The following is an 18,822-nucleotide window of genomic DNA, read 5'->3' as shown; positions in this document are numbered from 1 at the left end:
ATTTTGTTCAATTTAGTGATCTATTTTTGCTGCTGGAGAGTGGCTCTGAGGGCTAAGAATGAGAACAGGCAATTCCTTAATTCCACTTAATTATAACATTTATTTCTCACATTTTCCTTTATAGCAGCATAGTGTTAGATTTTGCTTTTGGATCCAGTCAAAGTTTATTATCTCCATCTTGCTGTAATAAAGTTATTATATGTTTCTGTATTGTATGCTTCCTTGATATTTCCTTCTCTAGTTCTTGTTTTGTAAAAATTTTTGAAAGGTATTTTTTGCCATTTTTATTCTTCTCCAATGATTTTGAAATTACATATTCTCATTTCAATTCTTATCCCTCAAAAAATTGTGTGAGATAATAAATGAATTTTTTTAAGGTACTAAGTAATGGGATAATTTTTGGGGGGGTAACATGTTACCTATATATAAAAACACAGATGCACTGTCTTTGATACTGTGCATCAATTTGTACCAAAAATAAAAATCATCCCAGTGAAAAAGAAAAATACTACCCCTCTGAACATAAATATACTACCTAGAATTTTTGCTGATATAATCAGAGATTTTTTTGGTCCAAATTATTATTCTTACATATTAATGTATTTTCTTGCAGTTTTTTGAAGTAACATCTGAATGCTTTTATAACCATGTTAAGGATTATTATTGAGAAAATTTTGTTATTTTTTATCATCTCTACTTGTTTTATGATATTCCTTTTATTTTGATTATTTTCTTGATTTGAAGCATTGCCTTGGAGCCATTAATTATTTGATCAAAATCTCTTCTCTTTAAACTCTGTGGTGGTTAATCCATTGCCTTACCATATTTTAAATATCCTGCCCCCTTCCCCAGTGGTGATAATTTTAGGATTTATCTGATATACTTAAATATCTAAAATTTCAGCTTTGACAAGGATTCGTGTTGGTGTTCCATTAGACTGGTATGATGCTGCCAGGTTTGTTATGAGATGGCTCTGAAGGCATGCAAATAGTGGCAGTGAGCTTCCAACTCTTTTCTAGCCCTGCAACGCTCACCTCAGCAAACTTCACAACCTAAAGGAAAGCTCTTCATGGCAATCAAGGATCTTGTAGCAGTAGGAAAACAAAAGAATACTGAGAATTCGCATGATGTTGCTCTCTTGTTTACTTTGAAAGCACTTTGGAATCTTGAAGATGAATCTCTAGCTGCCTGCAAGCAATTTATTGAAAACTGAGGACTGGCACTCTTCCTTCAAGGCTTGGAGAACAACATAGCTGAAGTCAGAGAACTCTCTTCCAAGCTAGTGACTGAAGATGTAGTGAAGCATATCAGCAGTTTGCTTCACAGCGAAGAAGTGGAAGTCAGTTGTTTTGCTGCAGGCCTCATATACCATCTGATATCTGATTAACAGCCTTGAATATTCCATGATCTTCATAGGAGAGCTCTTTTCCAGGATCTGCATGGAAACATCCAGAAATGGCCAAGTTCAAGGTGTAATATGACAGCATTTGTGACCTACAGATACTTCTTGGTACTGATGCTGAAAACTCAGCCTCTGTGCACCAGTGCCGAATTGAATCTCAGAGACAGATTTTTGTGTGAAATAGAAAAGAATAGTTTTATTGCTTTGCCGGGCAAATGGGGACACAGTGGGCTCATGCCCTAGAAACTGTGTGTCCCAAACGGGGAATTTGGTGAGGAGGTTTATAGCAATGGTTCAAGGGTGGTGTTGCTGATAAGGATCAGGGTGTGTGCAGAGCCTGCATTCCTTTAATTTGGCCACAGGTGGTCTCCTGATGAGCTTCTATGGTTCTCAAGGCTATCAAACTGTGACCTTCTCTCTGGAATGAAGAATGCTTCATCAAGTAGTAACATCTCCCATTTGTTGGGGGTTTTAGTTCTGCAGAAGAGCTCAAAGATATTTTTATGTGTACTCCTTGAGTCAGAACCAGGACCCCGCCCCAAGGCTGCACTATTGTTTCCTGACTGCTCCTCCCTTGTCTCTGTATCCCCTCCCTTCCCTGATTAGCAACTGTTTGAACCTACACTTTGGAACTCAGGGAAGGTCATGGAGGCTGAAGACTATTCCCAAGAAATGGGGAATACAGAAAGGCTTCCATGCCCAGGAGCCCCACAGGGTCCTGCTCAGTTTCAGTACTACTCTGGTCACTGTGGGCTATGTATCATGTCTGCTGTAAAAACCCCAGCAAATACTGCAGCTATTGTGTGGCATCTAGGAGCACAGTGAGGCAAACCCCCAAGCACAGGGGATCGCAGCCTTCATTCTAGATGACTTCAGAACTTATTTCAACAATTTTCAGAAAAACCCCTCTGTGTTAAATGATCTTATTAACCAAAGGGACTCCACAGATACATAACATATGTAATACATATAGAGACAGCTTCAATAAAATATATAATGTATAAATATTACACACAGATATGTGTATGTGGTATATATATATATATATATATATATAATATTTTTTACTTTATAATTTTGGTTGTAAATGATGGTACATTTATTTTAAAAATGATTTTATTAGTTATTTGTTGTTGCTTAACAAATTACCCCACAACTTAGAACTTAAAAGCAAAAACGTATAGTATCCCACATAGTTTCTGAGGGGTGAGAAACCTGATATGGCATAACTGAGTCAAGTCAGATGATTCTCTCTCAGGATCTCTCAGGAGGTGACCTTTACCTTGTTCAAGAGGGAGTCAATAATTTCAGCCCACAGTCAAGGTCGTGCACACCAGGATACGGTATCATTGGGAGCCATCTTGGAGGCTGGTTACTACAATTTCACACTTTAAACTCAAACTCAAAGTACAGTAAATTCCTCCTAATTACTGTTTACTAAAAATATTTAATGAATATATTTAGTTTGTCACCAGAAGAAAAAAGAAAACTATAGGCAATGAAGTCTATTAGAAAGTGCCTGGGTGGCAACCTGGGTTCCGCTGCTTCTTCTTCCATTAGTAATTAACTGTGAAACTTTGAAAAAATTATATTTGCAACACAGATTCCTCATCCATTTATTTATTCAACAAATATAAACTAAGCACTTATGTATTACTCCAGATGTTAGGATACATTAGTATAAATATTCCTGCTCTTATGGAGATTACCTTCTAGTTGACTTCCAAATCAATATGTAGCTGTAAAAATCAGGTTAGAGATCTGTTTTTATGAAGACAATTGAAAGTCTATAGAAAAAGTTTCAAAGGCCTGGGTTTAAAGCCAGGAAGTAGAACACAGATAATTTCCAAATTGCAAAGTATAGAGCTAAAGGCAATCACAAAATCAAAATGTTTGGACTTTATTTAAATGGAACAGCATTAGGGAAGAAGCTGAACATAGGGGAACCAACCAGAGCAAAGGGGTTCAGGATTTGAAAATAATAGAGCTTGAAGCAACTCCCCAAGTCTTTACTGAATAGTCATATGTAATTTTTATTGGGGAATTTAAATTAAGCTCTGTATGGAAAGGGAGCCGTTAAAGAAGCAATTCTAGCTTGATCCACGTACTAAGACTATGCTCCTGTTAATTGTACAGCAATATATTTACAAGGATTCATGGCAGGAGACACTAAGATAATGCTGTGTAATCACAGCATTAGAAAATGTATCTTCCCCCTAGAAAATGTATCTTCTCACTGAGGCCAACACTTTTCCATATAATTTTTCTGTACTGATTAACTAGGGGGGTTCACTAGGAATGAATCTTACTGGACCTCATATAAAGATGGCAATATTATGAAAGTCGAAGCAAATAAGGCAGGAATACTCCCCCAGGGTACAGGGATTTCTAGCATATTTCATGAATTTCTTTCATAGAGTGTTTTGTTACTGAACCAAACTTAGGTCTGCTTGTCCAGTGGCAGTAAAGCCGGTCTACTGACACCGGGTTGTGATGAAGGAAAGAGCAGTGTTTACTTTAAGGGGCCAGGTAAGGAGGTCAGGGCAGCTAATGCTCAAAAAACACAAACTTCCCAGTGGTTTTCAGGAAAGCATTTTTAAAGGCAAGGTGAGAGAGGGGAGTTGCAGGGTATGTAATCAGCTGGTGCACAGTTCTCTAATTGTTTGATGGTGAATGTCATAGGTGTTAATATTATCAATCCTCAGGCTCAAATAGGCCTGGGGGCTATGTGCTCATGGTCATCAAGTCGTCAACTTCTTCCATGTGGTGGGGGTTTTAGCATCTGTAAAACAACTCAGGAAATGTGTATCAGATACTGTTGTCTAAGTACTGCAGAGAGGAACTAAAGATTCTGCGACCACCATATGGCTGATTTACTGTTCAGATTGTTACCAGTTCTCCTGGCCTGACTGCTGCTTTTGTCACTATGTGTTCACATCCTTTCAATCATTAATTCTTGAGCCAGGCTTTTGTGACTCAGGGGAGGCCTGGGAGACTACAGGTTTCCACAAATAAGAGGCAGGCCGAGGACATGGGGGGGAGGAAAGGTCCCACAGGGTCCTGCTTAGTTACATTTTGTTGATCTTTTTTTTGTTTTTTTGAAAGGGGAGGGGAAGATTTAAAGAACCCCTAGATTTTATTGCATAGTCAGTATGTGCAGGAATCCTTGTGAGTATGTGTAGGAGGAGGGGCTCATATTTGTGTGAAAAGGAGTGTTCTGAGCAGAGTATATGATGTATGTTCTCAGCTGAGGTTGTCTTTAATTTATCAATTAAATACTTCATTTAAACATCAAAAAATGGCAAGCAGAAGTTGGAAAGGCTTCTGGAGGTTTAGTACAAGTACAAGAGTACTCTAAATTCATCTTTACTGCTGGTTGAACAGAAAGAATTCAGGAGAACAGGAATCTGGAGGGTGGTGCAGAAGGATCCAGGGGTTTGCATTTCTGGGAATATCCTGCCATCTATACAGTCTGTAATCAAATAAGGCACAGCTAGTGAACAGGGCTCAGGCACTGGGAGCCTAAGTATTGCAATATCATTCTGAAATACAACAAAAGCATAGGGTCACACTGGGTCCCTAGAGATCAGGGATTGCTTTGAGGGTATAGTGGAACTATTCCCAGATTTGCTGAACTACAATGGATATTACTTCTCTTGATCTCAAAAGCTAGATAGAAATTTTAGCATAGATTCTCATAAGATGGGATTAAATTATTGCAGTATCCAAACCAAGAGGGAAAACACAGAAATGGGAAAGCATAATAAGATAAAGAACCAAAGACTGGGGCTTTGAGAGATTTCCATAGCTCTTGGGGGTATACAGATACCTTGTCAAGAGCATTAAGACAGCTTAGGTAATACGGTCTTTAGGTAATAGGAGCCATAAAAAATACTCTTTTATTGTTGTTGTTTTTAAATTGCTGTCTCATTATATGTAGACAAACACTTTTTTGGAATTTTTTTAGTTATATAAATATTCCTTGAAGTAACTTCCTAATACTACATATGTATTCATTATAAATGAGAATTAAATAGGTTAACATCCGTGGTTGTATTACTTGGAAATGTTTAGGGCAAAAATGAAATAAATTGGGATTAAAATATAAATATTGATGGACTTCCCTGGTGGCGCAGTGGTTAAGAATCATCCTGCCAATGCAGGGGACACGGGTTCAATCCCTGGTCCAGGAAGATCCCACATGCCATGGAGCAACTAAGCCCGTGCACCATAACTACTGAGCCTGCTCTCTAGAGCCTGCGAGCCACAACTACTAAGCCCGCGTGCCTACAGCCCATGCTCCGCAACAAGATAAACCACCGCAATGAGGAGCCTGTGCCCCGCAATGAAGAGTAGCCCCTGCTCGCTGCAACTAGAGAAAGCCTGCACGCAGCAATGAAAATCCAATGCAGCCAAAAATAAATAAATATATATTTTTAAAATTTCCATCTCTCAAACCACTAAAAAAAAAAAATTAAAAAAATATAAATATTGATACTTGATTTATTTAATACTTGTATTATGAATTAAAGAAAAAATAATTCCTAAGAATTAGCATTGATATTTCGAATTTTTGTAATATGATATCAGTAAGTTGAATAAAGAAGGAAAGGAAATTTTGAAAGTGCTGACCCACTGATTTAAAAGAATTTGTGGCAGAAGTTGAAATAAACAAGGAAGTAGCTATTCCTAATGTTTCTGTTATCTTCTACTCAGTAAGTACTCCCAAATGTCCATATTTTTTTTTTCCATTCTCTCTTCTGTGCTTCTTATTCTCTTATAATTAACTATTTGCCATCTGCTTTGGGGATTCTCATTGACATAGGTACCTGAAATCCAGTGTCTCCTCAACTGCACTCAACCATTTCTATTTCTTTGTGAACATCCAGAATGGATGTTTGTTTCTTTAAGGAATAAGAATTTTGCAGTGTTTTGCAGTGCTTGATCCTGCTCTAATATGTCTTGATTATGTTGTTGTTTTTGAGAGGATATATTGCAGAGTGGTCTCTGAAGTTTGATAGCCCAGGTTCGCTTGAGCTCCACCACTTTCTTCACATAGCAGAGGTCCTTGTTTGCTGATATATTTTCTAATTTCTCAAGTAATAGTATATGTTTCAAGAGAACAAAACAAGTCAAAATAAAATCGTAGAAATGAAAATAGTGACTCATACATGTTAGGCATTCAGCAAAATATTTAATTAAGGAAATGAATGAATGGAGCTAAACCCTTTGTAAACTGATAATGAGATATATTCAGTGGAAAGTGTCACTTTTCCTCAAAAAGTTAAAAAAGAAAGTATCAGATTTCTTCCCTTTAATATTTTCAGTTGTAAAATAGCGTAAGTAACCTAGTAGAGACTAATGTACTACACATTTGACAACTGTCAGAATTTTGACCTCTGTAGGGGTCATATGATCGTAATCAGCCTAATCTAGATTAGAAATGTTGAAAGCTGGTATTTCAATGAAATGAACATAGTCTGAAGCCGTTCTAGAACAGAAAGTGTGCTGTTCATTTTATTTTCCCAAATGATTATGTTATCACAGTATGATTTACTAAAAAATCCTTTTCTCTCCCTGCTGATTTGAAATCTAAATATCAAGAAAAATTTCATATATATGTCTATAACTTTCTGGCTCACAATTCTTTTCCATTGCTTGCCCTACTAGTCTCTATGCCAGAACTATAACATTGTAATTACTATATCTGTGTCATATTTTAGTACATTGGGGAACAAGTTTCTTTTGATTTCACTTTTTTGTAAAAAATTATTCTATTCAAAGTTTTATTCTTCCTGCTGAATATAAAACTATTTTAAAGTTTCATAAAATAAGTACTTATTATTATATTAGAATTGTATTTATTTATATATTATATTAATTTACATAGAATTAACATATTACTAATTTTAGGTTTCCTGTTAGGGAGTCAATCAGGTCCTATTTTGTGTCTCTAAAAAAATTTGTGTAGCTTCCTTTATATTGGTGATTCTAGCTACTTGTTCGTTTTTATGATATTGTTCATTACAATTATTGTTTTTATGAATTAGGTCTTGCTTTCTATTGCATTTTTTTCAGGATAATTTAGATATATAGGGAAACTATACTTTTCATATATTTGTTTTGTAACTACCCATTTTACTTTCATGTTAGATAGCATAATTGTTTTCAGTGGATTCTCCCCAGGTTTCAAGTAGATAGTCATGTCATCTTCAAATCATAAATGTTTTTGCCATTTTGTTTTTTAAATTATAGGTCTTATTTCCTCTTCATGATTTATTATATTGTATAAAACCCATAGTTATGAATTGCAGTGATGATAGTGAACATATTTAAATGCAATGCTGTGTTTCACTGAGAGGTTTTGATTTTAAATAATTACTCTGAAATAAATTAAGACTTTTCAGATCATGTATTTTTGAATTTACCTTATTAACATGGAACGTTACATTAATAGAATTTTTCATATTGCTGAACCATCCTTTGATATCTTTTTTTATATGGCTCCTCTTCACATAATAGACAATATAGCCTCCCTCACTTTTTCAAGATTTACCACCTTTAGGGCTTCCCTGGTGGCGCAGTGGTTGAGAATCTGACTGCCAATGCAGGGGACACGGGTTCGAGCCCTGGTCTGGGAAGATCCCACATGCCGCGGAGCAACTGGGCCCGTGAGCCACAACTACTGAGCCTGCGCGTCTGGAGCCTGTGCTCCACAACAAGAGAGGCCGCAGGGCTTCCCTGGTGGCGCAGTGGTTGAGAGTCTGCCTGCCAATGCAGGGGACACGGGTTCGAGCCCTGGTCTGGGAAGATCCCACATGCCGCGGAGCAGCTGGGCCCGTGAGCCACAGCTGCTGAGCCTGCGCGTCTGGAGCCTGTGCTCCACAACGGGAGAGGCCGCGATAGTGAGAGGCCCGCGCACCGCGATGAAGAGTGGCCCCCGCTTGCCACAACTGGAGAAAGCCCTCGCACAGAAACGAAGACCCAACACATCCAAAAATAAATAAATAAATTAAAAAAAAAAAAAAAAAAGATTTACCACCTTTATCATGAGTATTTGAGGAAAAAAATTCCATGTTTTATTTCCACTCAGAAGTTGGTCCATACTGCTGTATATTTCATTGTTTTCTGGCTCCTAAGCAGTATTCTTAACTTCTGTGGCTGCTCTTTTCTCTTCTTCCTACGAGAATCCGAGTAAGAAATACAGATTTTATTTTCATTTACTCAAAACACTGCCAAGAAAAGTTGTTGTACGTAACACTCTCTAAAAGATTTCAAATTCACAATCAGAATTTTCTTTATTTTCAGAAACGATCTGCCATAGTCAATTTTTCGATGATTATATGTCTCCTTAGACTGTTTACTTTCATTTCTGTGACCTCTATTTCCTACTATTATCTTTTTCAAAATTCAAATCACAGTTTGCCATACAGATAGTGCTATGTAGTAGGCATATTTTGCTAATAATTATATGTTGGCTTTAAAAAATATGAATTCACAAATAAAATTAGAAGGTCACTTTTGTTTTTTAACTCTAAAATGTTTAAGCCAGGGTAATTCTGGCTTCATAAAACATTTTTGGAAAATTTTACGTTATCCTCTATAAGCTTGAAGGTTTTATATTAAATTTTCTTTCTTACACGTTCAGTGGAATTAATCCTTCAAGCTACAGGATATGGCATCTTTTTGGTTAGTATTCCTTAGAAAAATTCTGTAATTATTGTAATTTAATTCACATGTGGCCCTTACTCCGTTTTAGTTTTTCCCAAATATCTTTCTCTTTACTACGAGTTTGGTTGGTATCCTTGTAGGAGCTTTATCTATCTTTCTTTCTTCCTCTCCATCTCTCTCTCTCTCTCTCTATCTATCTATCTATCTCTCTATCATTTGTTTATTTTTCTGTTATATAGTTTGTCTTCCAAGTTAGATTGGACAGTTCTATTTGAATCACCTCCAGTGTTTACCGTTCATTATTTTATTATACAACTTTGTGTATACATGGATAGTTTATACTTTTCAATTGAGCATGTTATTCATGCATCATTCATATAACATGTATCATTCATGTTGCATCTTCACATTATTTAGATGATGTATATTCGTACATAAATTAATAGATAAGCATATATCATTGATAAAATACATGCATTACATGGATTTATAATAAATAAATACATATTTATTTTTGTATAACAATATATGAAACAATTTATATGAAACTACACACACACACACACACACACACACACACACACACACACACAGCATTATCTTGGCCTCCCCTACAATCTTACCTATGTCAAGCACAGTGACATGTTAATTTTGACATATTTTGAGAGACCACTTTTGCATATTTCTAGTGATAACACAAATTTTATGATATGCATAAATACTTTTAATAATAGTATTGGCATTTCAATTATATTTAAGGGAGATTAGGGGAATTAGCTATGCTCAAGTATCTTTCTATTCATAGTTAGTTTCTTTTCTTCTCTTTTCTTTTTTTTTTTTTTCCGGCGGCACTGCGTGGCTTGTGGGATCTTAGTTCCCCAACCAGGAGACCAAGACCAGGGATTGAACCCAGGCCCTTGACAGTGAAAGTACAGAGTCCTAACCACTGGACTGCCAGGGAATTCCCCTCAAGTTTCTTTTTAACAATATGAATTTTGGCACTGCCTTTTAGTTTACCCACCATGTATCAAGTCTTAACTTACTCTTTACGTAACAATAAATGTATGCTGCTTTGAGATGTGAACTCTTTGATGTTTACAAATGGATGACTATCTACTGTAACTACAGTTGAGTGTCCGGTATGAATAGTGTCTTGAGTTTCCCTGGAGATTATCAATATTTGATTTCTTATCAACTTAAACATGATGTAGTATGTGCTTATGTACTGGGTATTCAGTGTATGTATAACTGAGAGTAGGATTTGTACCACTTTTCATACAGAAAAGCATTTTCTCAGCTACATAGTGATACAGTACGGGGAAGACATTAAAAAAACCTTGCAGGCACAAATTATTGGAACCTGTTTGGTCAGCAAAGATGTTATGCAGTCTCATGAAAACGAACTCTGCTGAAAAATGTCTTGTGCTTTCCTGTTTCAGAGTTACCTGAAAACATGGCATAGCCAATAATTGCATTAACTATGGATAGAATCCTGTTTTGAAATGTAATTGGAAATTTGGCTGGAAGTTTTTTACAAGAGTATTTATAATAAATATAGTCTAAAATTATACCATCCATAAAGGTTTGGTCAGAGAAATTGTTATATTGATTTCATGATGCCTTCAACAAATTAAACTTGTTTTCCTAATGAACGTACTGTTTAGAAAAATATTCATATATATCCTTATTAAATGTTTGTTGCTGGATTAATCATAATTCTCTTTTTATTAATAATTAGCTTCAAATGATTTTTTTTTCAAAATATTTTGAAAGCTACTCCAATATCTTGGTTTAAATAAGTAATAGGGACATATGAAAGGACTTACTTAGTCAACCTTAACTCTTGCCTTTGTGCCAGCCTCTGGGCTAAGAGAAACTCTTTCAGAGACATTGAAAGGCCAGATAAAAGGAATAGTCATGAGCATTTGGCTTAAAAAATAAGGAAAAAACTTGTCCTAGATGAGCTGTCTCAATATCTGCAGAATATGCTGCTGTGTCAGGCAAATGAGTCAAGAGACATTTGACTGAATACTTAAAGTACAAAAAGAATTAGAAGGTAGGCAATGTGGATTCTAGTTCCTGCCCTGGCCTCATTACTTACTAACAAGAGATTTTACCTATAAAATGAGATTTATGCTATCCTTTCTATCAGATAGCGAGATTATCATATGTGACATGATATATGTGAAAGTGCTTTGTAATACTAGCTAAATAATATATACTGTCATTAATGAATTTTGCCTCTTGTTTGGTATGTCAGCTACCTTAATATATGACCTCATTTAATCCTTACACCAACACTATGGTGATTATATTTTTATTAGTATTTTGATACTGAGGAAAATGAAGCTTAAGAGTGGTTAAGTAACTGGCCCAGGTTTACACAAGCGGAGATAGTAGAGCTGGAGTTTGATATGCAGATATGTCCATTATGCCAGACTGTTTCCAACATAAAGCTATTAGGAATCATTTTAATTAATGTTAAATAGATAAAGTAGACTTAATGTATATCTAAATTTTATTCTAGATCTAATATTCTGTGCTTCTAACTAGTGTATTTCTCAGTATACCTGTCAGAAGATTTTTGAACCTCATGTAAATTTATAAGAACTTATAAATGCCTAGTACTATTCTGGGAACATTCCTGTCATAATCTAAAATAGAGATAAAAGCATAAAAGGATAACCAGGAAAAGAAGAAGAGAGAAGCGGGATTGCTCTGAGAACTTGTAAAAAATGGTATTAGCTTAGACAACAGTGTCAGGAATTAACAGTAATGTCTAAAGAGAAGCAAATGTTTTCAAGCAACATATGAGTTAATTAAAAGGAAAGTATTCCAAATGATTGTGATTCCCTATTGAACAGTCTCTGAAAGTAAAGCATCAGAAACACACTGTGCATATTAACACTATGATTAACACCTTATTGAATTTAACAAGGTTTAATATGATAAGAATAAGAATACTGCTTTACACTTCACAGGACTTTACAATTTTACTTATCATTTATAAGAATCTGATCTCATTAAATTTATCCTCAAGTTTTACTAGGAGCCTAGTTATGATGACTGAAATCTGACTAAGGCTTAAGGGAAAGCATCTTATGTCTACTGAACAATCACTACATACTAGGCACCCTCTATTCCACACACCTCATCTCATTTAAGATCCACAGCGGCCCCAAATGCAGATTTTATCATAATCATTCCACTATTGCTGATGAGGCTCAAGAGCTTTAAGAGGATACAAAATAAAAAACTAATATGTTTCTGAACCACTACTTGAATCTTCTAAAGCTACTATATATCTTAAAATATTTACTTATTCAGGAAAGGTTGTCATGGACTATCTACCTCATCCCCACCAAAAGCATATTATAAAACCATTATCAAGTGAGTAAAATGAAAATACAACTTAAACTGGAGTTACATAAAGCTTAAATTACTGCAGCTTTAACTGGAGTTACATAAAGCTTAAATTATGCAGCTTCTTGGGCCTCTTCCATGGTGTTAATAAGCACAGTAAATGTCTGGTATTTCACTTTCAGAGATTCATTGGAAAATTGCATTCAGTTGGAATTCCATCCATTTACTTATCTCATATACTTCCTGAAATTTTTTTTCTCTTTGGTCATTTATTACGCAGTCTTAAAGTCTTATCCTCAGCTAATACATACTGAAGATGATGATGAGGTCGATGAAGATGATGATGATAGGAATGATAACAATGACAGATGTCTTACTATGTACCAGACACGAGGAAATTTTTTATTTCAAGAGGGAAAAAACACATACTTGGTCTCACAATTATAATCTGTTTTGCTGGTAAAAGTAGGTTTGAAGTTGAATGCCTGTGTTGTTTTATACTCATATGTTAAATGATAGTGTTTAATTAGTTTCCCAAATTTATTTTCCTGCTGATGTTTAGTTGAGGGACCAAAACTCAAGAAACCAAGTCTAGAGAAAGATGGCAATGCAATCCTTTTTTTTTTTTTTTTTTTTTTGGTCTTCAGGCGGAGACATCCTATTTCATTTTATTGCACTGGAGCTCTTTCCTAACTTTATTTAATTGCACCCAAGTTCTCTCAGGATATAATAAAGGTAGGAAATTTAAGTTTAACCTTTTATTAAAAATGTCTTTGTTTCATTTAAAAAAAAATCATGGTCATCTTATGATTGAGAAGTTTCTAAAAATGTCTGAGAGACTCGTGCTTCAGTCCCACAAGATGTCCACTTGAATGAGAGCCCAGAAAACCTTCTGTGTGTGCATGTGTGCATGTTGGGGGCGGGGGGTGGTTGGTGGAGAGAACATCCTCAGGGAAGGAAGAATCCAAGACTTAGGTACAGTCCAAGTTTACTGAAGAAGGACTAGAAGAGAGGAGAAGATCTGAATTACGGAAAAGGTCTTTCACTCGTTCCTTTCCCCGTATGTCTCCATGAAGTAGCCTGAAAATGTGAGCCTTCCATGAAGTGAAATTGAAAACTGTATTTCACTCTGTGAATGCAGTTGTATATTCATGTAACATTTGGCTGCAAGTAGTCAACAGCCAGCTTAATCACAAAGGGTTCAACAATGGAATAATGCATGGTCAGGAAACACAACTAAACCCCATGAGGGATTGAAACCAGGAATTTGCATGTGAAGAACTAAGTTTATTATCATATTATTCTTCTCAGTGATGCCTTGTTTCTTATCTCTTGCATTTCTGAGTGTCTGTTTACTCTTATAGTTTATTTATTTTAAGAATATTATTGTACATAATTTTGTACATATTATTAAAAGCCAACCTCAGCCCAAACTTTCCATAACTTTATACCTGTCTTTTAACTGAGAGGTTCCCCTGATTGGTCTATATGAACAAACTCTGTCCCATAATTCTCTATCCCCTTATCTTCCTTTGTCTTAATGATCATACAGCTACCTCACATATTATATATTCATTTTATTTAAAAAATGTTCTCTCACCCTCACCAGACTAGAAGCCCCTGGGGAGCACATATATTATCTGTTTTGCTTCCCAGAGTCTAATATAATGCCTGTCAAGAAGTAAACATGCAATACATGTATGTTCAGTGAATGCCAGACAAATCTCAAAGTCCAATCACACACACGAAAATAACTGACCTGTAAACTAACTAAATAGATACATAATAGGTGAGTTCATGTGTGAGAGAGAGAGCATATAAAAGGCTCCCAGATACAGACTGCCTGTAAGTAAGTTATTGCTAACAGGGGAACAGCCTGGCTGGCTGTCCTTCTTTTCCTTTCAGACTCAAAAAGATCATTACCAAGACCGTAATCAGCCTCTTCTCAGTAATTAAGATTCTACTCTCACTCCACTTCTTGGGAGAATATCCAGGGGAAGTGAGGGAGTGCTCAGCCAAGCCAAACCTTGCCCCAGTGATTTCTCGCCATATATTGGCTTGGCCAAAAAGTTCGTTCGGGTTTTTCCGTAGGATGTAACCACTATCATTTAATATATGAGTATAAAAGGACACAGACATTCAACTTCAAACCTACTTTTACCAACAAAACAGATTATAATTGTGAGACCAGGTGTGTCTGTTTTGTCCCTCTTGAAATAAAAATCTCCTCGTGTCTGGTACATGGTAAGATGTTTTTACCCACTTTCTCCTTTTTTGAGATCACTTCAGATATTAAACTATCAGGATTTGGAGTTAGATAGAACTGTGTTAAATTTTTTACCACTATGGACTGTTAGCTTAATGAGTCATTTAATCTCCCCAAATGACAATAATAGTACATTCCTGGGGGTTGTCATGTGGAATAAAGAAGATAACGAATTTAACCATGTCTTCTACTCTTCAAAGCCCTCCAGAGTGGCATCTTGTAATTCTCTGTAACAACAGCCCTCATCTCCCTCGGATCAGCACATTTTCTCAGATGCCCCTTTCCTATCACATTACTTGTTATTTCCTGCCTTGGATGGCCTATTTTATGTGGCTATAGAGAAAAGAGTGTTGCAAAATAGATGCAGTATAGTCCATTGAAGGTCAAAGATAGATAGGTAGGTAGGTAGGTAGATAGATTGATTGATTGATAGATTGATAGAATCAGTAGATTTCAGTTTCAATATTCATTACCTTAAGTTCTAAGAGTATGAGTCAACCAGTAAAATGTGGCTCTTGAGAAAGTGATACAGCCAAGTACCTCATAGAGTTTGTTGTGAATGTTAGATGATACATTTATGTAAAGGGATCAGTTAGTGTTAGCTATTACTATTATAACTCTAGTGTATTTCCTCCACAGCCCTTTGGATCCTCTGTCTGTATTTGGGTACTGATGATGTCCTGAAATCACCTTCTAGGTGGCATTGTTGTTTTGAGGTTTGGGTGGGTTCACAAGAAATGTAGGAGTCAATATAGTGCAGAGATAAATACAGGGAACCAAGAGCCAGCCTGCCTTGATTTGTACTACTGGCTACTGAGTGATCTTGGATAAGTCGCCTCTCTGACCCTTGTTTTCTTCATGGGTAAAATGGGCTTATTGAGAATGCCTATCTCCTGGGTTATTGATAAAGCACTCGCACAGTGCCTAACAAACAGTAAATGTTAGTCATCGATGCTACTCCTGTTGTTGTTGTTGATGTTGTAATAGTTTAAAAAAACACACTTTGTTGTGAAACAGTGTTTATAATCATGTTTTTATAAAGCCCTCTGTGATACCCCTCCTGTAACAAACAACAACAACAAAATTCTGATTTTAGATTGCCTAGAATGTTATTTCTCTTGTTCTATTCCAAAAATTCCACTAGCTAGAAATTCCTTTGAATAACAAACATTCCTTTTCAAATAAAATGTTTCTGAATTGGGAGATTGTTGGCCTTCCATAGTCATATGAACTAATTCAATCAGCCTTCTTTCTTTTGAGTCTACCTGAGATCAATTTCACTGAGAAACTGAACTATTAAAGGAGAAGAATAACTAGATCATGGATTACTCTGGTGTCATGTATCAATCAATCCCCTTTAGGTTTATGATACAGTAAAATCAATGGGAACTTGGAAGCTTACAAGGAAAAGCACAGGTATAGAACCTGGTAAATTTTTCCTAAGATTAGTCCTGTGCCTAGGAAACAAACAAAAATCTTCTCTTTATCCTTTTAACTTTATTCATGTTTCCAATAACCAAGATCCAAAGGAGAAGAAGTGATGCAAGGAGAAAGAAGGAATAATTAAAGGAGCAATATTTTGAAGAAGGAATATTTAAAGGAGGAGTATTCCATCCTCAATATTTTGAGGATGGAATTAAGATCACAAAATGTATGGTAAACCTTTTGTTGAAAGAAGTGTACTTCCTGCTTTTAATCTAGAATGAAGAAAAGGAAAATAGAGGAAAATGGAATTAAGTTTGTGATGGTGAGATGAGGAAACTAACACGTGTTAGATTTTCCCAGTGAAAGTGGAGAATGTGCTGGAGGGTACCTAGGAGGCTTCAGGAGCAAAGAAAAGGTATGAAATTGCAATTAGCAGTGATGGTCAAACTTTTTCTGTTAAAAACCAGATGGTAAATAGTTTTAGCTTTTTGGGCCATGCAATCTCTGTTACAACTTCTCAACTTTGTCATTTTAGGGCAAAAGTGATCATAGACAATAAAATGAATTGGTGTATCTGTGTTCCAAAAAACTTCATTTACAAAAACTGGCAGTGGTATAATTGGGCCCACTTGCTGTAGTTTGCTGAACCCTGTTGTTAAAGACTGGGGAAATAAGTCTATTAGAGAAATATAATAGTGGATTAGCTGCGCAGTCTTGGTGTAAATTTAAATTTAGAAATCAGTCATTTAAATCAGTGAAATCAGTTGTGCAATTTCTTCTACAACAGTTTTCATATTCTCTGGTAGAAAAATAAAATAGGCATATACAAGATAGCATACACAATTGGTAGTTCATCAAGAGTATAAACTGAAAGGAGACTGAGACAATTAATTGAGTGCATTTAAAGAGAAGTGATCATAAGGATAAGTCATAGAAACACATCTAGAAAAGGAGAAAGCCCATTGGGGCTAGTAGCTGGTGACAAGGGTGGGAATGGTCATGGAAGGTAGCTTTTGATGGGGTCAAAGACTTTTGGCATTGAGGTGCTTGGACAAGTTATCTGGAAAAATTTAGTGTCTTAGAGACTGGAATATTTGAGAGGAAGTGATGACTAATTCAGATTATGACTATGGTAAGAATTGATTGAGGTGGAATTGAAAATATTGCTGATAAAGAGATAAAATAAATGAGATATCTGGATTAGCATATTTTATACATGTGAATATTTAAATTTCTAGAGTAGAGTTGGGGTAGGGAGGAAGTTAATAAGCCAGAAACTGAGATCTTCAAAGAGGAAAGAGCTGTGGTATAGTGTTGGTAGATAACAGCAGTCAGCCTCAGAGAAAGGATTCACTGTGTTGTTGGATGACATGAGCTTCAAATAAGCAATGACTATTTAGGAAGGAGAGGTTTTTATGATTTATGTGTGCCTGTGGGGAAAAAGGACTTGTGCAATAGAAACAACCAGTGAAAGTGAAGAAGGGAGTTTGTACAGGTATGCCTAGCCTCAAAGCTCATGCTCTTAAGAACTATAACATTAAACGTGTTTTTGTCTCCACACTGCATGTCCTCATTAGGAAGTAACTGTTTTCCTTCATAGGTACACAAAACAATTAGGTCCCTGAGGGAGCCTCATAAAAATGTGAACTAAAGATTTTAATAGCAAGCAATGCAGAATTAAACTATCATAGAAACAATTCATTCACTAAGGAAAATGTAACATAAACTTATAGTTTCAGAAGCCAGAATCTTCTTATAATGAAATGATCTTATTTAATTAGAGAATGTGACTACTTTTAATTTAAATTGAGAGCAACGTGTCATGGGGCTTCAGTACATTTTCCCCCACAAGCTCTTCCCTTGTCATTGAAATCACAGTTATTATTTTTGATTCAAAAAATATAGACAGATAAGTAGTTTTAAGACCAAAGACTCTTAGACTAAACACTTTAAGACTAAAGTGTTGTAAATGGTAAAACATGGAACAGAAGTCAATTACTTCATGGAATAACTAAAAAGAAAAATCACCTAGTATATGGTAATTTAGAACATATCTTGTAAACTGCTAAGTTTACAGTAAATCTTGGGAGAAAGTTATAAATACCTCCATGTTGGTAACAACACCCTGTCAAAAAATCACTAGTATCAAATAATATCACTTGAAATCTGTCAAGTTACATTAGGTTTGGACGTAAAAATCTCTATGCATGTATCTCAGTATTTAAAAATTCACAAAATTTTCACTTTAATAATTTGTCTGATGTATCAGTCCAACAGTAAATACATACATTAATCTTAATAAATTATTACAATTTAATAAATACATGAATATTAAACGCTAAATACACAAAACTTCAGTAACTTCAAATTGTCAGTTGAAATGACGTTTAGATGCATGTATGAATATATAAATATACAAGTGTATACATTTAAATGTAACATATTAAGAATTATATCATACTGTATACTCAGTTATGTGCTTTTGCATCCCTAGATAGCCATATACATCATTCTTTCTGTCTACAATTTTATTAACTACTTTGGACTATGGAATATGGAAAATATCTCAAGTCCTATTTCACCCAGTTATTTTTGTGTCTGTGATTTCATAGTGTGCTGCTTTCTTTTTGGATTGTGTTATGTATTACTGTTGCATAATGACCTCTGGGCAGGAGGCATTTTTTCAGTAGTCAGC

Source organism: Balaenoptera borealis (assembly GCF_965194805.1).
Source record: "Balaenoptera borealis genome assembly, chromosome: 8".
Classification (NCBI taxonomy): Eukaryota; Metazoa; Chordata; class Mammalia; order Artiodactyla; family Balaenopteridae; genus Balaenoptera; species Balaenoptera borealis.
This window is presented reverse-complemented; position numbering follows the sequence as displayed.